At 37.2% G+C, this 16,045-nt stretch overlaps 1 protein-coding gene across 5 annotated transcripts in view; it reads right to left on the bottom strand.

The window, feature by feature from the left end:
* The window catches only part of PDLIM5 (PDZ and LIM domain 5), a 197,222-nt gene that overhangs the window by 97,191 nt on the left and 83,986 nt on the right, over positions 1 to 16,045 (bottom strand). The gene's annotated exons all lie outside the window — the stretch shown is intronic.

Raw genomic sequence — 16,045 nt, forward strand, 5'->3', positions numbered from 1 at the left:
CTGCAGCTCTGACATGCCCGGTGATACAGCGTTGTATACTGAGCACGTAAGGTTGCAGAAATAACCATGATGGTTCCTTTTCAATCTGGTTTTGGCTACATATGAATATATATACCTCATCACTGGATATACATCTACTTACATAAATATACCTACATATATACCTAGTCACTGAATAATAACACTTTTGATAGCATTCCATTCTTTTTGAATCTCACACACACTCTTGGGTTATAGTCAGAATCTAGCTCCTGTTAACCACCAGATTTGTTATGATTAGTATGGCTTTCTATATTACCATGAACTATGTTAACTAAGCACCTTCTCATTCCTGACCAATATGTATTATACCCAAAGTTACTTCAAGTTCAAGGGCAACAACTGTGCTGTATCTTTTCCTTAAATAATGTTTCATTAATTTATTAATTAATTCCACAAATATTTATTGATCCCCTAACAAAACAGGCTCTGTTGTAGGAGGTGGGGCAACAGTAATGAATAAAACAGACAAATGTCTACTTTGATGGTGCTGACATTCTACTTGGAAGAGGCAGACTAAAAACAAACAAGCAAAAAGTATGTCACATGGTACTGAGTGCAACGGAGTCTAATAAAGTAAGATGGGACAGGGATCCATTATTTTATAGAAAGGAGTCAGAGCTGTCCTCTGCGGTAAGAAGAAATCTGAGCAGAGACCTGCAGTCAAGAATTCCAGACCAAACAGCAAGTGCAAAGTCTCCGAAGCAGGACTGTGCCTTTGGGGCTGGAAGGGGAGCAACGGCTGGCAGGGCAGGGAGAGGTGAAGCCAGAGAGACACCTGGGAGCCAGAACCCACACGCTACTTTAGGCCACGAGGAGGACCTGGTCTCTTACTCCTCTAAGTAAGATGGGAAAGTATTCCTAAACACAGTACCCCATTTTGTAAGGCAGTTAAACCCAAATATCCAATTAAAGAAGATTAAATCTAAATACAGTGCTGAGCAATAAATTAGTCTGTATATGTCTGAACTGTATAAGCCTACTTACTAAGTAAAAGAAGGGGAAGACAGGGGGACTAAAACTTGCCCCAAATCTTAAATATAGCAAGACAAAATACAAATGGAAAATAGCAAAATACCTAATTTGTTCTTCAGACATCCAAAGTGTGAGATAACGCTCTTTGAGGTCCACATTTATATGTTCTCTGTGCTATGCTAATACTGGAGGCATAATTTTGCCACTAACTTTTTTCAGATACATCTCCTTTCCTATTCTTGTCTAGGCTAAACACATTAAATTGCAAACTTTTTTTGTAAAGTGGGTATTTTTAGGTATTCAATAAAATTTAAGGGGACAAGCATTCCAGCATTTAGCACAGCCTTATTAGGAAAACAAAGTCAGTCCACTGTCTGGTGGAGAGCACATGAAATGAAAACTCATTCTTTATAGTCTCAACTTAGTTTTTTCCATGTACTTAATAATTGAATAATTTTGGGTGGGATTAGGTTTTTTAAAAATTTGGAGGTAGTTACTCAGAGTCAAGGAATTTAAAAATTAGTGATCTCATGTGGCTCTTTTAGCCATAGATAAGCCACATCTATCCTTGTTTAATAACTTTAAGATGAGCCCTTAATTTCACATTACAGTTAAGAAGTAGAATCTTGTCCAATATCCTCATCACCAAATCTCATTAAATTAGTTCAAGTATTCAATATGATAATATCTAAATATAAAAAAGGAAAATTCAAAGCCAGCAAATGTTCAAATTGTTCATTTTAACAAGTTCTTATATTATTTTTGATTAACTTCACATTTATACTATCACGTAGAAAGGACTGGAACACATTCAATTGTTTCTTATATTTATTAGGAAACTTTATTTTTGTTTATAGAGACTAAATTTTGTTTATATAATAAGACTATTGCTTATATTTCTGATTGATAACAATGGATTTTGTTGTAAAATTCAAGCTACGTTAGAATTCTAAAGCTTTCCAATGTTAACAGAGTATTACTATTATTTTTAAAACAAAGGGATGAAATAAAATGTTATAAATTGCATTCCCTACTCTGATACCTCTGTCATTACAGGAAGAAAATCCAACAGTGTAGCAAGTTAGCAACACATTCCGCCTACTTTACCAAAAGGTAAGCTTATTACCCTGAGAGATTGATGAACATTCCTCCACCACTGTTTGAATCTAACACATTAGAAAATGAGCCTAGAATAGCTCTTCTTAACAGTACACAACTTACAACATAAGTGACTCAACATGAAAATTCAACACCACCAGACTAGTCCACACCTGTTCAATGGGACAAATCCACTGATCAAAAGCTGGAAAACTGCAGCGATGTCAAATTGCTATGAAAATTTCTAAATGCTTATTCTCGGCTTTGGTACTTATCTCAATTGTAGACCAGGAACAAACAATTCAGACTTGCACCAGTGTCCAGGGACCACAAACTTGAGAAACGTGGACACAGACCACTGTTTTCAAACTTTTTATCACAATATACAGTCAGAAATATATTTTATATCATGACCTATTTAGTACAAATATGAACCAATGAAACATATTTTCATGCGCAATCAATCCATTAACATACATTCTGTTCTAGTCTGTTTCATTTACAAAACAAAAAGGGGAAGAGGGGACACGCTGGTCCTGATTCAAAAAACTGAACACACAATAAACCTCAGTTTGATAAACACTAATCTTGACTCAAAGGCTGGGAGCTCAGAAGGGTCTGAAAGCTTGGTAGGTCATATAATAAACATGATGGCTGGCTAATAGTGGTGACACAACAAATGCTCACTAAACTGAAATAGCCATGCATAAAACAATATTACACTACCTTTAACTTTGCATTAAAAGGCACAAAATATAGAGACCTAGCAACAACAATTAACACAAGGTTCTGGACAGGACAGGTCTGTAAAGCTTAACCTCACCAAATTTGCTTTCGACAGAATTATAGTAACTGAGAAGAACAGAAATGCTGACCGTAGGTTACTGTATGTACTTTTCTAACATTGACATCCTCTAGCAAGTACTAAGACACTGAACTAGACAAGAGAAATTTTCTCTATTTGATAATGTGTGAAAATTTAGAGAAGCCAAACGCTAATACCTAACTCTTAAAACAAATAATCTTAAATGTGTATTAGATTCATTAGTGAGAGAAAAACACATCCTCCAGTCTGACGCCTCCCTGACATCTGAAGATGCTGGCAGTAAGCAGCCTCTGAGAGATCTCCAGAGAACGGGAATAGGAGAGTCCTACCACATTTACTTCCTCTTTTTACAGACTCACAGAAGGACCTGAGAGCTCACAAAGGATAAGAACCAGTGCAAAGAAAAACACACAGTGATACTGTGGTCTTAAAAAAAATACTTACAACAAATGAAAAAATACTTATGTAACTTGGGCATCAAAGTTCCTGATTCCTTTCAAGATAACAATGATTCTTTTCTTCCATTACTATTCTGATTTTTAACTCTTTTGGCTGCTTTTCTAAAATGTTCTTGCTGAACACTGACAGTGATATTTTAATTAAAAGGACTTTCTCTTAATTAGAGTTGTCTGACTGGAATGGGCTGCCCAGTGGTGATGTTCACGCAGGAGCTGTATCACTGTTTCAGGGATCTTTCGTAAGAGAAGGCTGGACCAAATGGCCCATGAGGTCCCTCCAAGTTCAGGGGAACACGAACACCTCTATCACACGGTCTGTATCATACAGTGTTCTTCATTCTGAACATCTGTCTACATTAGCTAATTCTTTTATTTCTCTTAGGAATGTATTACTTATGACAAGGTAGTTATTACCTACGTCATTACTTATGTCATTACTTATGACTCAGAACAGACTGGCAAATAAACCCGACACTAACATTGGCCTCAAAGACAAGAAAACCACAGGTAAATTTAAAAAATTCACGTTAAGTCTTAGCCTGGTCACTTTGATAAGCAGCGTAACACAGCCTCTGGAATGTCCAGTATCTCACAGAGTTAAAAGCAGATTACCCAGATTCTAATCCTAACTCTTCCATTTACCAGTTGTTCAACCTAGGTTAACTTAAGCTCTCTCTCTTAGTTTCCTCACCTGTAAGATAAGAATAATAACAATACTTACCTATCTTAGAGGGTTATCGTGAAAACTGAATGAAAAAATGTCTGTAAGGTGCTTAGAATTGTGTTTGTCATATAAACAGACACTATCATAGTGTCAGCTATGATATTTATCATCCTCCATGACTTGAAAACTAAACATAAACGGTGGTTATAATCTTCTTTCAGGCTCCAGGCTTTAGTGAGAGAGGAAGAATCTAACATTAAACTCAATATATTTTTGTGAAAGTTACCTCACCAGTCTCAGTTTAGAAAATGTCACTTGGCTACTATAATAATGGAGGAGTATTGAGGGTGATGGAAAATGGGAGAGAGAACCCAGTTCCAAATCAGCCATAACAGAGAGAACCACCTCTAAATCCTCAGAGTGAAACTAAAGTCTAAACTAAAGTAGACTAAGACTACTTGTCTTCTAAACAGTTCTTTCAACTAACAACAGTCCATGGCTTGGTGACGGCTACATTCATTTCTGAAAAGTTAGATGGAGGAGAAAGTAGTATGATGTGTTGAATCCCCAAGGTGAAGTCAATGCCTCTCCTTTTCTTCTTCTTCTTTTTTTTTTTTTTGAGGAAGATTAGCCCTGAGCTAAATTCGTGCCCATCTTCCTCCACTTCATATGTGGAATGCCTGCCACAGCATGGCGTGCCAAATGGTGCCATGTCTGCACCCAGGATCCGAATCAGTGAACCCCAGGCTGCCGAAGCGGAACATGTGCACTTAACGGCTGTGCCACTGGGCCGGCCGTCTGCCTCTCCTTTTCTGAATTCCCCTGAGGTGCTTCACGGAATCCAAGGTACACGGACAACACGGAGGATCATCACAGCATGCAGTCACATGCACTGCTGGGGCACAGCATTGACCTTGGATGCCTCTGAAACCATCACAGTGACTGGCAACAGTCCACACAGATAAGAAGCTATCACAAACTGGCTGGAGACTAAGCTCTGTTCTCAAACTCTATCAAGAAACCCAGCATATTAAAACTTTCTCCAAAAGTGCTTCCAAGTACTGAAGTTCTATGAACAAAACAACTTACGAAGACACAAGTAGCCAAAGCCAAAAATATGTATGTTACAGTACATGCAACATGTTCTCCTTCTCTCTCATTTGCATCAATGGTTATAACCCAAAGGTCCAGTCATCCATAGCAATAAAATATAATAATTACAGGTCAGAGTTAGCAGCTGTTTTCATGGGCCACACCCAAAGCTATGGGTGAGCTACATACCTCAATGTTGGGATCCATATTTAAGGAAATTAAACTTGCATTATAATTTTTGTTCCTGTTTTGACATGCACAACATCTAAGCGTTTGGCTGCTTTCACACATGGCCTTGTTTTCAGCTGTCTGTCACATAAAATTGCAATTTACCATCTCACTGATCTCCTGTTTTCTAGGGAAATCTACCCCAAAGCAAACACTGGCATATGCTTATGCTTTGGTGTTCTTCTGAAAACAAGATGTGGCATGACTCACTGCTCTTCTTGTCGAATTATGTGTCTTATGTGAGTTCTGAAGAAAGAGACCAGCAGTTAAAGGTGCTGGAATATTGATGAGTGTGGCGTTAAAAAACCAGTTATTTAGAAGGAATAGAGCAGCCTTGTAAGAATAGCACCAGATAGAAGGTCCGGTTCAGATAATTACAACTTTCCATTTCAGAGTCACCAAAAATATTTGCTGTAACCTAGACATTTGCTGTAGTGTATGCTCGATAAAGTTGGATACTAAGAAAACTGGACTAGTTTCTGAAATCTGACAAAATCCTCAGTAAAGTTTTGAGAAATGAAAGAATCACACAGATCTTAACAGGTCATGTAGACCGACTTTACATAGTATCAACATCGAAATCATAATGAAAATTTTAACATTTTTTCAGATTTCCTGATAGGCAAACAATAATAACTTGGTCTATGTCAAACGGTCACAATTTCCCACTAGTCTAATCAAAATCCTTCATTCTATAATATGAATTTTTTTCTTTAGTTTTCCAAAAATGCCGAGCATGAATACCTACACATAGACTCAAAGCTCACTGCTACAGCTGAAATGCTCTAGACAAAAAACTTCATCATAACTACTTGCAGAGGAAACCACACATGGCTGTATTAAAACACTCATCAAAGGGCCGGCCCGGTGGCACAGCAGTTAAGTTCGCACGTTCCGCTTCTTGGTGGCCCAGGGTTCGCCAGTTCGGATCCCGGGTGTGGACATGGCACCACTTGGTACACCATGCTGTGGTAGGTGTCCCAAGTATAAAGTAGAGGAAGATGAGCACGATGTTAGCTCAGGGCCAGGCTTCCTCAGCAAAAAGAGGAGGACTGGCAGTAGTTAGCTCAGCGCTAATCTTCCTCAAAAAAAAAAAAAAAAAATCAAGATCAATGTCCACTTACATACTTAATTTTCATTAAATTTTATATTACCAAAACAAAAAGACCCTGACAGTTCATTTTATGGAAAAATATAACAGAGAACTGATTTATTTATGATCCCATCTAGAATAAAAGTAAAGTAGTAAATCAAACCTGAAAGCCCAAACTTTTATTCCCAAATTAGGTTAGTATTATAATCCTTTTCATACTTGAAAGTATTTCCAGGTCCAATATATAAAACAAATAAAAGTACCGCTTCCCTGGTTGCAGTACAAGCATAAGCAGGGCACTATAGTGGCCTCCTGGCAACCCCACCACAGGACACTTCAAGGGAGAGGTGGATACAGATGAGTTCTCATATACAGGGGGTTCAAGAAAACCAAGTTCAGAAAGAAGAGGATGACGACTATTTCATTGCCTTGCTACTACACTCGAAATCTTAGCCTTTTTATGCCTCAGTTTTCTCATTTGAGAAATGGGTATAATAATTCCCACTCGTCTACCTCACCATTACAAGGAGACAGCATAATATCAAGAAATTTAAAAGCATCGATTTTATGTGGAGCCGAGCAAGACTTACATCTCAATACTATCTTCACAACAGTAAGTTAGTCCGATTTAATTAACTTCTCTGAATTAGTTTTCTCACCTGTAAAAGAGGTTACCACCTATCTCACTGGGTTATTCTGAGGATTAAATGATTTAACATATGCAAATTATCTAGCGCTATAACTATGACTTGTAGTCCGCAAATAAAATAGCCTATAATTTGCATAGCATTTCCATGTATTTATAAAATGAATCTCTTAACATTATAATCATCGTATGGTCCTTTTATGGGCAAATTCATTATGAGCAGTCTATCTCACTCCTCTGGCACTTCAGTAGCAGCTGAAGTAAAAACTTCAAATGAAAAAGTTTATATACTAAAGGTAAAGTTAAAAGCAGAAAAATACTTCACACTAGTATTCAATTCTACTAGCCACAATTCTATATCTCCCCAGGGGAAATAACATCTGACAAACTTACAGTGGAGACTATGTTTTTATATAGAGAGCATATTACAGACGCATTTTATTATATATTATGACAGAAGATTTTTTTTAATAACAAAACTTGCTCATGAATTTGATAATACTACCCCCTTCCGTAAAACTGTGCTCTTGTACCACATGCATCTGTCAAAATTAAAACTAAATAAGTATGTTACTATAGGTTGACTATCTCCTTTATTAGCTAGTGCAGCAGCTTCATGATACCATATCTTGGTACCATATCTTGTTCACCTCTGCATTCCTGAAGTATGTGTTGAAAGAATGCGTAACTTGTGTGCGTGTGTGTATACATATAGTCAGACTGGAAGAGTGTAAACCAAAATATGTTTGTTTTCTCTGGATAGCAAGTGAGTTTTTTATTTTCTGTATCTTCCAAATGTTCTTAAATACATGTGTAATTGTTTTACAAACAGAAAGTAGCAACTAAATATTTTCTTTAAAAGTGCTTGAAACAAAAAATAACAGAGAACAAGGAAAACAACAGCATTAACTTGAAAGCCACTTACACTCAAAGGATTTTGTAATTTCTTGATGGGAAATGGCTTCTAAAAGGGATTATGGCATGCACTCAGGAAAAGGGACAGAAAGAAAAACAATCAACTAGTTTTAAATAAAATGATGAGAACTGTATAAAGACGATAGAAAGATGAGAAGCACAATAACAAAAGGGAAGATGAATGTCTCATTCCAGCAAAGACTTTTATGACAAAGTGATTGCAAAGACATTATCTGTGGAGACAAAATTGTGGAACAACAGAAATAAAATATGAAGAATGTGAAAGAAGAGATTCTTGTACAAAACGTATATTCAGAAAATATTTTCACATTCCCCACAAGCTCAGCCAATCCATTCATCTTCCCGCGCTATGTCTACACATGCCTTCTGTGAAATGCTGAATTTCTTAATATATGTAAGAACTGGATTTCAAACATGTGAATACTAAACACATGGGCAGCTCTGCCATTTGGCGAGGAGAGGTGAGCTCCAGGACCACTGCATGGCACGCTAAGCTATTCCATGTAGTAGGAGCGGGGCAGTGGCTCACACTCCTCGGGGGCCCACAGTGCCTGGAAGTGCTCTCTGTGGGACTCTGTAGGCTCTCTCCTTCAATTCTGATACACTGAATTCTCCCAAACATTGGCTCGACGCTGAATATTTATATTGCCATTAGAATGAGAAGAATGAATATGGATTTAAAAACTGTACTGTTAAATAATTCTTCCCAAAATGATGATATTGACAAGACGGCAAAAGAAGTAGAGCCAGAAGGAAGGTGACATTCTCACCCACCAAAACAGGAAGTCAGTGAACAGTAACTGAATCTGATGATGTGAGAGTAAGCAGATAATTATTATTCGGGAATACAATGGTAAGTACCAGGGGAAATAACTGGCTGCCTCTGATGAAAGAGACCAGGTAAGTGCAGGGGCAAAAAAAGGGACTGCTGGGGTTTTTTGTATATAAGCCTTTCAATTTCTTACATAATTTGTATAAAATATTTCAATAAAAATAAAGGTAACCTTTAAGAAGTATATTTGGTGATTCAAAATACGAAATAAGGTAGTAACGTTAGTGATACATACAAATAAAAAGAGAATTTATGGCTAATAATCTCAAATACCACATAAGAAAATTAGATTTACTGGAAAACAAAACAAAGGAAACCCACAAAAACATTCATATCTGCCAATACACACACCTCCCCTCATGTCTGTCTGCTCCCCTGCTGCTCCAGATCCACTAATCAAATCAGACGACCTGAAGTCACCCCCCTGCCCTGCCCTTCCAGGCTCCACGGCCATGTCAGAGATGGTCTTGATGGTGCCCTCTGTGCCTGTTTCCCTACTGCCACTGCATGAAGCCAGATCAATCTTTCCTTAGCTAATATCAAACACCACTATTTTATGAAGCAAAATCTAAGGGAAAAAGTTCTTTTCCTTTTTTAAGATTCTATTCTTTTTTATATTTTTTCATATGCAAAATTTCACAGACTTATATTCATATGATAGTATATATTAAAAGAAGATTTTACCTGGAGTAAACTTTGCTATATTTTGCTATATTTAAGAGGTTTTTATGTCTATTTTCAGTCAATTAGTCAACAAACGCTCTACTGAGGTCAAGGAATGCATAATCAAAAGTTAATCTTAATCCTAAGTGACTCCTATTTATTATAAATGACAATATTTACAGAGTTAGAATATGGTCTGTCCTCATTTTTATTTTAAAAACAAACTCTAAATCTCAGATATAATCCATTTCATAACACAACCTTTAAAAACATCTTTCAAACAATACTTTCGTTTTCTCCCTATTTTTTCCAACCACAAGAATGTTGCCCACATTTCTTTAAACAAATCTCTCAGCCACTCAACCTGACAACTTGTGGATATTTTAAAAGTCTACTAGAGTATATATTACACTGTCAAGAAACAGTTGTCACTAAATGGAATATATGACTTACAAAGGAGATGAAGCGTCTCGAATTCTGAAAATAGTTAACTGCGATGATATATAAAAAACAATCGTCAAAGTGTTCGTTTTATGACCGCAGTAAAACACATAATATTCCCAGCCCTCTCAGCTGGAGAAGCACACTCTCCTTGGCAGTAGGCACCTACTAGAACAGCGAGTAAGCAAGCTTCAAAATCACTAGGCAGAGTCAAAAATCCTACGTTAATCAAACAAATTTTACTATGCAATATCTTTGCCTATTTAACATAAAAAATCATCAGACCCTACATAGGAAAAAAGTCCTTCTGTGGGGAATGAATAACATATTTCCTAAAGCAACGAGACAGGAAACTTCCTCCTCTCCTCCATTTCCTCTTACACAGGAAAACTTTTCCTTCTGAGCTGACATCAGTTGTTACCCTTTTTTCATTTACAGGTCATATACTGGACATAGTGGCTAGTTAGGTAACCATTATGTTGCATGGATTTAATTCCTCACGTTCACGCATGTTTTAGCATCTCTTGTGTGTTAAGACTTGTTATGGGTATTGTAGGAGATACCACGTGGTTGAAGAAGAAATGAATCCTTTCTTCAAGGATCTTAACATTATTTGGGGAGATGAAATAAACAAGGGCCAGTGGTGAAATATATGGGCTATGGAGAGAGAAAGATTTGACTCTAAATCAAAATCTCTGGGTATGGAACCCAGCAATCTGCTTCAAGCTTTTTTTTTTTTTTTTAAGATTTTATTTTTTCCTTTTTCTCCCCAAAGCCCCCCGGCCCATAGTTGTATATTCTCCATTGTGGGTCCTTCTAGTTGTGGCATGTGGGATGCTGCCTCAGTGTGGCTTGATGAGCAGTGCCATGTCCGCGCCCAGGATTCGAACCAACGAAACAGTGGGCCACCTGCAGCGGAGCACGTGAACTCAACCACTTGGCTACGGCGCCAGCCCCTCTGCTTCGAGCTTTTTAAGTTCCATAAAGTTTCGGGGCCTGGATTTTGGAGAATCTAAGGGATGCCCTTTGATTCACTGCACACTCATAAACTCATTAGGATCTAGCTTTAGCACAAGTAGATTGTGGGGCCTGTGGCAAACAGTAAATCCATCAGTCTTCATTCAAATCACTAATTTTTCTATCCTTAGCATTTGGCAGAATGGTTGACATAAAATAGGTACACAACAGGTTTACTAAATAAATGTTAATTAATAATTTAAATAGCTTCAGTGAAAACAAAAATGTGGATTTAACTGAGCTCGAGACAGACTAACTAGAAAACTCTGAGATGGGAATGATCTTTTCTAGCTGAAGCACTAAAAGGATTTTGCAGCCTCCTATCACCAGTTCCACATGCCTTTAGCTTTACATTGTGAAACATGGTAAGGTAATCCTCTTACCTAGTTCTTCAAAATTTTTCTAAACTCTTCTTGAGTGTTTGCTCTTCCATTTGAATTTTTAAATTGCCATGTTAAGTTCAGGCTTTTATGCTTTTTGTTTGTTTTTTTGGCACTTCTCATTCTCTTAGTTCTTTTTATAGCTATTTAATTTTATTCTGAGAAGGACAGCCACCTCATAGCGCAGGCAGAGTATATTTCCAAGAAAGGTTACACACTATTTTCATGGATTTCTTTCTAGTAATGCTTGTGCAAATAACACGCCAAAATATTATGACAGGTAAATTTTAATAAGAGAAATACTAAAAACATCATTAATCACAACTACCAGAACTATTCCCCTTTGCCCTTCAAGTATAAAGAACGGCTGTTGGGCACGTAGAATTTCAAAATTACAGTTTTAGAATTCCAATCCTTTAGAGTTCCAAAATTAGATGTCTGTGGAACTGCAAGTCATCAAAGCTTTAGTCAATCTGTGGTGTCTCTGGGATATTGTGAAGTGGGCCAAATAAGCTAAAAGGCTGCTCAAGATAATACACCAAAGTTATTCTGAGAAGTGATAAGCTCTTGCCAAAGCCACATTGTTTCCTTGCATCTTTCAGTGTGTGACAACAGATAGAGTTTAAAATAATTTTACAAGGACAATAGCACATGTTAAATGCTTGCTAACAAGTCTTTTAAATTCCTCATCCTCTGTGATTCATTTAGTCTTCAGATTCCAGAAAATAACTGAAAAGTTTCTACTAAATAGACAATGCATTAATCTTTCTGAAATGTCTTAACTTTGAGTCCAGAAAGTGAGAATAAAATGTATTTTATATAGAAAAATAATTCTTATGCAAACGTAGATTAGGGCAAGAATGATATTTAAGACCACAGACATGTCCTGAATCAAACCTTGCAAAATAAGCAAACTAAGAAAATACATTCAGATGACAATTCTATTGAATCATTGTATAATTATATACTATTATATTATAATTTCCATATAATTAGTGTCTGTGTATCTGTGTGTATGCTGGATATTCTACCACTGACTTCAGCAAGGAAGCATATAAACAGAAGTTTTATATTCTGCAAAGCATTATACAAACATGAGGTATTGGTATCATTATCATTTTACTGAAGATTTATGTTCCTGAAGAATTTTAGAATCATAGTATGTGTAAGACCTCTCTAGACTCCAAGCCTTCTGATTATACTACAATTTACCAATCTCAGTTTTCCTAGCAGTTGTAAAGAACTTGGCCCAGGCATGCTTAACAGATCTTTAAGAATGAATGGGTAAAGTAGCTAACAAAAACTTCTTTTTCAATAACGAAAAAGCCACCTCTGACAACCAGAGCAAAGAAACACAGCTGAGCAAAGTGGCTGTTCAATTCACTGTGCCAAAGAGGGGTGCTCACTGTGCCAAAGAGAGGGGTGCTCTCTAATGGGTTTACAGCCTCCACACAACGCTGATAAGTAATAGGTGACAAAGATGAAAAAGATTTCAGAAAGAAGGAGAACAATAGTGGAGGATAATAAGGTCTATTAGAAGTGAGAAAAGAGACAGGGCACGGGGGCAAAAACAGGCACTGACTTCAGAGATGAGAAAAGAACCAGAAAACAGAAGGATCAAAGCACAATCGAAATTTAGTACCACAAGAGCACCTGAGCCACACAGCATTTGTGCAGGGTATGTGTGTGTGAGGTGTGAAGCAAGGAGCAGCGAGGGATGGGCAACAGGAGGAAGCTAAGCTGCTAGTCACTTAGATTTCAGCAGCCCCTAAGAATACCAAAATACCACACTACAGATGCACCTGTTAAACTGAAGGCCACGGACTGTAGAGGGAAAGCGCGGACTCACAGCCAGGCTGGGGCCAAAGCTCGGCACTGCCATTCAGAAAGGGGGGACCTCAGGCAAGTGTCCTAATCTTTCTGTGCTTTACTTTGTTCATATATAAAGTGGTGAATAAGAACACCAATTATTTCACAGGGAAGATGCTATGAGTATTATATGAGTTAATATGTATAAATCAGAATAATGATTTAGCTCTTGTTAATTACGTGACAGGTGTTCTAGCACATGGCTCTTGTCCTCATTTTCACCATCTTCCTATGTACCCAGGAGAAGGTGCACCTCAGACAATGAACGCAACTAGAAAAGTTCATTCAAGAACTGATCTATGGTACAGGCAAACTACACAACCCACAGACTATTATGAAATGTTAATGTGCCTAAAACCCAGAATTCAGCTCAAACTAGAAAAAAAAATTCTCAAAACTTTTGTGACATGGTCATATGTCAAAAGCAGAAGAAGCCGAATCTTCTGCAGCCTGAGGAAAACTCGCACACACTGAAATAATAAAGGTCAGCTTCCATTCTTACACTTATCAAGGACTGCCTCTCACACTCCACGGAAACACACCGCAGGTGAGACAGAGGGGAAGGTGACAAGAAAGTGCTGCTTTCCTCTCTGCTAGTGACTTTTTTAAAAAAATCAAGGACAGCGTTTTCAATCTTGGCATGAAATGATGACACATCGAAGACATGATGCAATTGTGAAGAATCAGATCTTTTGAAGAAGGATGAAGATATTTTGGAAATGTCTGCTTCTGTCTCTGAAACACAAACGACTTCTGGAGAAGGGAGCCACACAACAATGTCCACAGGGCTCATTCTCTCTTTATGGGCAGAGGCAAACTAAAAGTGACAACAACAATGCTGACATTCATGGCGTCTCACAAAAGCTGGACTCAAGTTGCATTCCACTGACCCAGGCCCCTCAACGTCCATACGTGCGTCAGGAGGGACGAAAGAGAAGCAATGTTACCTGAGCACACACCAACAGCATTCTGACATCTGTAAGGTCTGCTCCCTTCTAAAGATGAAGACAGATACACTCTCTGACCTACCAACTCTATTTCCAGAAATTTATCCCATAGATTCACACATGTGTGAAATGAAGCCTATTTAAAATAAACCATTAAAGCACACTGTTAAGAGCAAACTCAGTGTCCATCAGTAGGAAATGGGTTCAATACATTTTGGCACATCCATGGAACATTATACATCTATTTTAAAAATGAGCAAGTTTTTATTACTGATATAGAGAAATCCATAAGATAAGCTGAAGTTCAAAAAGTTAAAAAAGCAAGATATAAGACAGTACGCGTATTATCTGCCATTTGTAGGAACAGAGAAGAAAATGTACATATGTATTGCTCTTACATGTATAAAACATCTCTGGAAAAATATAGTTGCACAGTGTTTCAATACACAGATGTGTCAAAATATATTTAACCGTCTGCTACTGGTTGCTCTCAGGAGAATTAGGTGACTGAGGGACAGTAGGGAGGAGAAAGAATTGTCATTGCAAAAGCTTTGTACTTTTTGGATTTTGAACAATATAAATATATTACTCATTCCAAAAATTAATTAATTAATAAAACTTTGTTTTTCAAAAAAAAAAGAAGAAGAAATCAAAATTTTTCTAAGTCTCCATGGCTAGTAAATGACAGAACAGAGATCTAAATCTTGGACTAACACCAAATCAAAAACTTTTTCATTACACCATGCTGCCACCTACAACTGCATCTTTAGCACCTTACGATAGATGCTACTTACAAAAATAGATTCTGAACTCTCAGAAATGTTAAATCATGCACGTTCTAAAACAGAAATCAAGTAAATGTTACCAGGAGATAACTTCAGCTCTAACACTGAACATGTTCTTTCCATTGTACCATGTCGTCTCCTTCAGCTAAAGAGAACAATTCATTTATCCAGGAGATTCAGATAGTAATAATTTGCCATACCCAAGAAACATTCTCAGGTTTCAAATGAATTTTCCCAGCTGCAAATTATCATATGTATTTTCAAAACACTTTTGCTAGAGGGTAATAACTTGAATATTTTAGACTATTCAGATGTCAAATATCTTTAAGTAACTTCAGTCATTCATATGGTTATCATGAATCCTGAATTCTAGTACAGTTTTCAATTCAGAGAATATTTTTGATGCAGTCCCTTCTACAAAAATTCAAAACTAAAGAAATGTAAATATATAAAAATGTAAGTTCCTACTGTCAGAACTCATGTCCATCAGGGTCTTTTCTCAGAATACAGACAAATAGTCGATCTAACAGGAAAATGAGAACTCATATATTAAGACAGAGGTAAAAGAGCACAGAGTCATTTAGAAACTAAGCATACACTCTGTACAGAATCTCCTCACTCTACACAAGAATATGAAGCTTGCAGCAGTTCTATTGCCCCAAACAGAGTATTAGCATGCAAATGAAAGTCAATGAACTCTGCATACAGAGTCCTAAACTTTAGGACAGAGAGCAAATCCACATAAAATGGATGTTTTCTGCAAATAATCATTTGTGGAAACCAAGAATGCAGGAATATAAGAAGAGTAGTCAATTAAAGCAAAACATGAATTGAAGGACAAAGCGGCCATCGTTATGTACCTAGCACCTTAGCAGCTTTGTCAGTTCACAGAAATATTGCCAAGGCAATGGAAAGTTTAGGATTAGGTAAAATATTTGTGAGTCAGGAACTCAGTTATATAAGGAAGAAACAGACAGACTAGGAAGAGCCTGGCCAGCCCAGGACATCAAATCACCGTTGGCAAGGTGACTGCATAGCAAAAGTGGTGAGCTGAGA

This window comes from Equus quagga, chromosome 3 (assembly GCF_021613505.1).
Source record: "Equus quagga isolate Etosha38 chromosome 3, UCLA_HA_Equagga_1.0, whole genome shotgun sequence".
Classification (NCBI taxonomy): domain Eukaryota; kingdom Metazoa; phylum Chordata; class Mammalia; order Perissodactyla; family Equidae; genus Equus; species Equus quagga.